Source organism: Barbus barbus (assembly GCF_936440315.1).
Source record: "Barbus barbus genome assembly, chromosome: 4".
Classification (NCBI taxonomy): Eukaryota; Metazoa; Chordata; class Actinopteri; order Cypriniformes; family Cyprinidae; genus Barbus; species Barbus barbus.
Window position 1 is genome coordinate 37,992,234 of NC_136732.1, and position 6,000 is coordinate 37,998,233.

A 6,000-nucleotide genomic window follows, 5' to 3' on the forward strand; every position below is an offset into this window, starting at 1 on the left:
CCAAGTAATCACCCAAAATGTCCTAGTAGCTTCATTGCAACATGCTAGAAATGAGACAGTGCTCCCTGATAAAATCCCCAAACACCCTAGCAACCACATAGTAAGACTGTGTCCAAGGTAAAACACAGTCAAGTATGTAAAACATACTAGTAACTGCATTACATGTTAAAAACCACCCAGAACTCCCTAGAAACAACCAAACACACTAGCAACCACATAGTGACAAGTTAACAGGTACTAAAAATACCTTATCAACAACATAGCAATGCTGAAGTAAAATGCAGTCAAGTAGTCAAACAAAATGTATTAATAACTGCAATATGCTAGAAGCCACTCAGAGCTCCCTAGCAACTACCCAAATACCCTAGCAACCACATAGTGACATGGTATCAGCCACTAAAACACCTTAGCAACCACATAGCAATGTCCAAGGTAAAACACAGTCAAGTAGTTATGTAAAACATCCAAGTAACTGCATTACAACATGCTAAAAACCACCCAGAGCTCCCTAGCAACAACCAAACACCCTATCAACTACATTGAAACATGTGAACAGCTACTAAAAGCACCACATAGCAATGCTAAACTAAATGCAGTCAAGTACTAATGCAAGCCTCTGCTAGAATCCAGCCCGGACCACCAAGTAGCATGTTAACAGCTACTAAACACCTTAGTAACTGCATAGTACAACTCTAGCGAGCAAAATGCACCACTAACACGTTCTTTAAAAAAAAATTTAACATCTTCTTTGTATTGCATAAAATGCACACATTGCATAGTAATGGCTTTTATTGATGTATTTGTAATAGTTTTAGTTGCCTTTTTTTCCCCACAACAACAAGTGCTCTGTTTGGCCTCCCAGAGTTCTTTTCCTGCACGGACTTCCTCCGGCTGAGGAATGCAGCAAACACCCAGAGAGGAAAGTACATTGGGTCATTATCGCAGGGAATGGAGCCATCGGGAGGGGAAAAGCAAGCGTCAGATGAGGGTTGGGAACAGTAGCCTGCTGTGTGCTGCAAGGCCTGCTGAGAACGGCACTCTATGTCACTGGAATGCAGGTCTGATTTTAGCTGACAACCTTCGGTCCATGGAGCAGCGACTCCTGCTAATGAGCCATCGAGTCATGGGCTGGCATGAGACTGCAAAACACACACACTAATGCAACGAGGAGGACTGGATGCGCATGCATCCTTGAGATTGCATTAAAGATCTCTCTCTACCCCTCCGTCCCTCTCTCTCTGACTATCTCGCTCTCTCTCTCTCTCTCTCTCTCAATCTCCAATCAGCCCACTTGCTGAATAATACAAAGCAAACTCTGACCTACTTTTACACACAGGGAACATGCGAGAACGAAAACCAGCAGTAGATCGGCTGGACCGGAGCAAGAGCGCTGAGAGAGAGAAAGGAGGGTAGAGACGAGAGGAGAAGTGTGCTAATCTCTGCTGTGTTCACTTGGAGTTAAATTGACACTCAGGCGCCAGAGTCCTGTGTGGGGGACCCAAATACTTGTGTTTTACCCCTTTTCTAACAAAAATGTCCAGTCAGGCACCATTCTGCAAATTTCCATAAAAAAAAATCTCTTCACAGACCTTAAACATGCTGCTCTTTAACCAGAAACTATTGATTTTAAAACAAACATAAACATTATTTATTTAGCATCTTGTTACCATCATGAAGTGGCCTTGATATAAATAATAAAATATAAACTTTATTATAATTAAGTATGTAACAGATGAAATTCATAGCACTTGATCCATACATACAATATTGATTTCAAGTGGACAGAGAAAATGTATTAAATATAATAAAATGTCATAAAATATCATGTGTGTATAATCTATGTATATATTTTAGTTTTCTATGTATAAATTATCTATTTTATATATAATTTTTTGCCAGAGGAGAACTTGCCCCCCAGCTGAGCCTGGTTTCTCCCAAGGTTTTTTTCTCCATTCTGTCACAGAGGGAGTTTTGGATCCTTGCCGCTGTCGCCTCTGGCTTGCTCAGTTGGGGACACTTCATTTCTAGCGATTATCGTAAATTTGATTTAGCAGATAATATTTAAACAAAACTGAGCTAGACAATGACATCTCTGAATTCAATAATGAAATGCCTTTAACTGAAAATTGAGTGTTTAATCTTATTATTATACATTACTGACACTATATCCTCCAATTTGATACTGTTAAGTGCTTTGACACAATCTGTATTGTTAAAAGCACTATATAAATAAAGGTGACTTGACTTAAAACCAATTCTGATCATTATATATATATTCAGATATAATGGTCAGAAGTTGTTTGTGAGTATGTGTGTCTATGTGAGTGTATATATGTAAGCATTTTTATATTCATATATATATTACATTTTTATATTCATATATATATATATATATATATATCACACACACACACACACACACACACACACACACATCTAATTCAGCTCATGTTGAGGCAAAAATTAAATTACTTCAGGACTTGTGAACAAGAACCATGACTTATATTTATGTGAGCATATTATGTGCTGTTGTTTGGGGGAAAATGTGCTTAGTTGTCAATATGAGATAATGTAAATCATAATGGTCCTCCAAACAGATTCCATAATCCATAATCCTTTTTCTTTCTTCTGATTCTGTGTTTAAACCTGACCTAGACATGTTCTTGACAGCTTTCATGAGCAGCTCAGTGGATTGCAGTCTGTCTCTCGCTCCAGGTTTTCTGAGTGTTCGTAATATGATTAAACACATAGGTACCCAGAATACCACAGGCAGGAGGGCCTCTCCTCTCCTAGAGGCCAGTCTCGTATCCTCCTCTCTCTCACTCACTCACTCACTCACTCACTCACTCGCTGAGACACACACACACACACACACACACACACACAGAACGGGCCCTAACGCATATGTCAGACCATTCATCTGATCCACACACCATTTTTTACCTCTCCCTCTCCTTGATTTTTATGCAGGAGGTGGGTATTTTCCATTCCATGCCAGGCAGCGCTCCAGACAAGATCAGACAGGCTTGTTCATGAGCTCACCTAAAGCCAAAACACATCCCTTGATCCGAACTCCACAGCTCCATTCACAGCTCCAGCTGATTTTGAGTGGGCCGAAGTCTTTTAAACTTTTCTGTCTGCCTTCTGATGAAGTAGAACAATGTGCCGCCCCATGCTGAGAGAGAGAGAGTGAAAGAGAGAGAGAGAGTGAGAGAGACAGATTGCTGCTCGACAGAAATCCTTGACAAGTTGTCAAGAGCTTGACAGACAAACAAGGGTTTAAATGATTGTGAGAAACACTGAATGAATGCTACTGCAGCCAATATCATCAAGAGATGTTGGCGTTAGAGCCAGACATCAGACATGACTCAAACTGCAAATGAGACCTTTTCACCTCACTTTGAATGAGAAACAAAAAAAATTAATGTAGGAAAGAAAGAACAGTTTTTCCTAGACGTCAATGAGACCAAATGAATATAAATCAGAGACTTTTACTGAATGTTTCTCCTGAGAAAAAAAAGAGCCCAGTAATCATAAGTCTCTCTTCTTAAGTTTCAATCTGAAGTCAAAGATCTCAATATGAACTCAAACATTTCTCACCAAATGATGCAAGCTACTCTCCACAATCATTGTATAGCTTTAAACTCTATTACTACTGACTCATTTGGTTCTATATTACCTTTTCCTTGTTTAATTCCAAATAGAATCTTAGGAATCTTATGCACTATGACTTTTAAAATTGGATTTTAAAACAAAAGGCATCACACTTTCGCAACTTTGACAACAATGTATTAAAACAGCAAAGTTTTTCCTTTACGTATTTTAAAGTTTAGCATATGGATGACAATGTTGTCAAAACGAAAATGACTAAAACGCAATATTATGCATATCAGGGCAGTAGATGGCGGTCATTTTGTAAAAAAAAAAAAAAAAAAAAAACACTACTGCACACATACCTGAACACATAACAGGTGTGCGCATAACGTCCCAATTTTCACAAATTCACATTTTGGTAGTTTACATGGAGACGATAGCAATATGAAATGTTTATTCATATGTTTTCAGACCCCCAAAACTCAGCTCAAAATATCAAATATTTCATATCCTTCAAATAGATGAAATTGACTGAAATTGAATAGATGAAATTGACTTTCAAACTGTGAAATCTGACAACTCTGACGGCCTAAAATTAGCAGACCAGCTTTGACTATTGGTGCAAAAATCTGCACAAAAGTTGCGTATTACCAGCCTTTAGATAATAAATAACAGACAACAACATTCAGTCCTAAAAAGCAATTCTGAGTAGTAAATCTATCCTTGTAAACTTTTAAAAATAGACGCTCCAGATGGGGTGTTTTGAAGTGATGCCATAGAAGAACCATTTTTGGTTGCACAAAAGAGCCTTTTAGTGAACAACTTTTCCAAGAACCGTTTATTTATTTGTATTTTAGTGAGAACATTTTGATAATCTAAAGAACCTTTTCCCTCTTGAAATAATGTTTTGTCAAATGATGTCAATAAAGAATATTCATTGAGTGTAGGAAAGAACATCATGAACATTATCTCTTGTAAATCTTGTTTCTCCTAGACGGCAATGATATTTAAAAAGGAAAACACATGGAGACTTCAGCTCCTGAAAGGCTCCTGAATGACCTCTGAGCAATAAAATTTGACTCTGGGATGAAAGCGAGGAGTCAGGGGTGGTACAGTAAACGATACCGCCTGGCAGGACAGCGAGTCTCTAGGTTTATAGTAAACAGAGATGTTGTGCGCTCTTACTGAGAACCTGTCTTCTTGGTACTGAACACACACACACATACAGCAGGACTCATAGCATAAAAGAGCACACACATTGACTTTCTGTCTATCGGTTCATCTCAATAACCACGTCTCTGCATAAGCTTCAGGCACTCAAAGAACAAACTGGTGTGACGCAATTTTGAACAAATCAGACCAAAAATGAAGTTCATTTCTGGAGTTCAAACTTTTCCATGAAAAGTTGGCTCTTTTATATACCTCAGGCACCTGTAACAAATTCACGTTAGTCCCTTGTTTTAGGTGCAAAACTTCAATGCAGTAAACTTGTCCTAGATCAAATTAGTCGGCAAATCAATTTGGCAAAGTCAGACATAAATAACAACATGAACAGTTTAATTCAATAAAGCCGCTTGTATAAAGTGCTATATAATAAAAGTGACGTCACATGACTGTTAATGAGTGACCAAGAGGTGAACTAATGATAGCTTCTATTGAACCAGAAAAAGGCTACTAAAGAGGAGTTGATTCCTTTTGGTGGAATTGATTCTAAACTTTGGAACTGATTCTTGATTCTGAACACCTCAGAACTGATTCTCTTTGGCATTTGATTGGATTGGGCCCTCTTTAAAAAAAAAATGAATGGAATCGATTTTCAGCCTGGAAATCTTCATTATACTCCTGCTCGTGCATTTCAATCTTATGAACCCTAAAGGCCCATTCACACCAAGGATGATAACTATAAAGATATAGTTCTAAAAATCGTTCTTAATATTAAAGAATAGTAGATTTTACACCACAGCTATAACGTTAAAGGCACAGAAAAACGATATCGTTGGAATCACTTCCAGAACTATTTTTTTTTCCAGCTGATGAACGATAAAATCATTGACACCCAATCAGAATCAATCACTATCACGAGCTCAAGAATTTAAAGCGACAGATGAGCATGCGTTTAGTCTGCTGGTGTGGACGCTATTATCGTTATCTTTATAGTTATTGTCCTTGGTGTGAGCGGGGTTTAAGTGAAGAACACAAAGTAACCATGCTTATATATCAGGACCTTTCTAGAGTAACTTGCATGGACATCTAGAGATCAAACGATGTTTTTCTGTGCTGCTGGGGTCTAATTGGAATGTGTGTTTTCAGGAGGAAAGGTGCTGCTCTGTCTTTTGTTTGACCTTCCTGGATGTTCTATAACATCTACAGCAGTAAGGCAGGAAAGCAGTGTCCCGGGAGAGTGAG

At 38.2% G+C, this 6,000-nt stretch overlaps 1 protein-coding gene across 3 annotated transcripts in view; it reads right to left on the reverse strand.

Annotated features, from left to right (window-relative positions):
• The window catches only part of LOC306863954 (uncharacterized protein), a 42,086-nt gene extending 38,899 nt beyond the window's left edge, over nt 1–3,187 (reverse strand). Inside the window, exon 1 of one of the 3 annotated variants that reach the window (XM_079407582.1) lies at nt 3,043–3,187. The gene's annotated coding sequence lies outside the window, so the exon portion shown is untranslated. Of the gene's footprint in view, nt 1–2,943 lie in introns of all 3 variants that reach the window. The other 2 variants (XM_079407583.1, XM_079407581.1) reach the window with 2 other exon arrangements.
• Between the last annotated feature and the right edge of the window lie 2,813 nt (nt 3,188–6,000).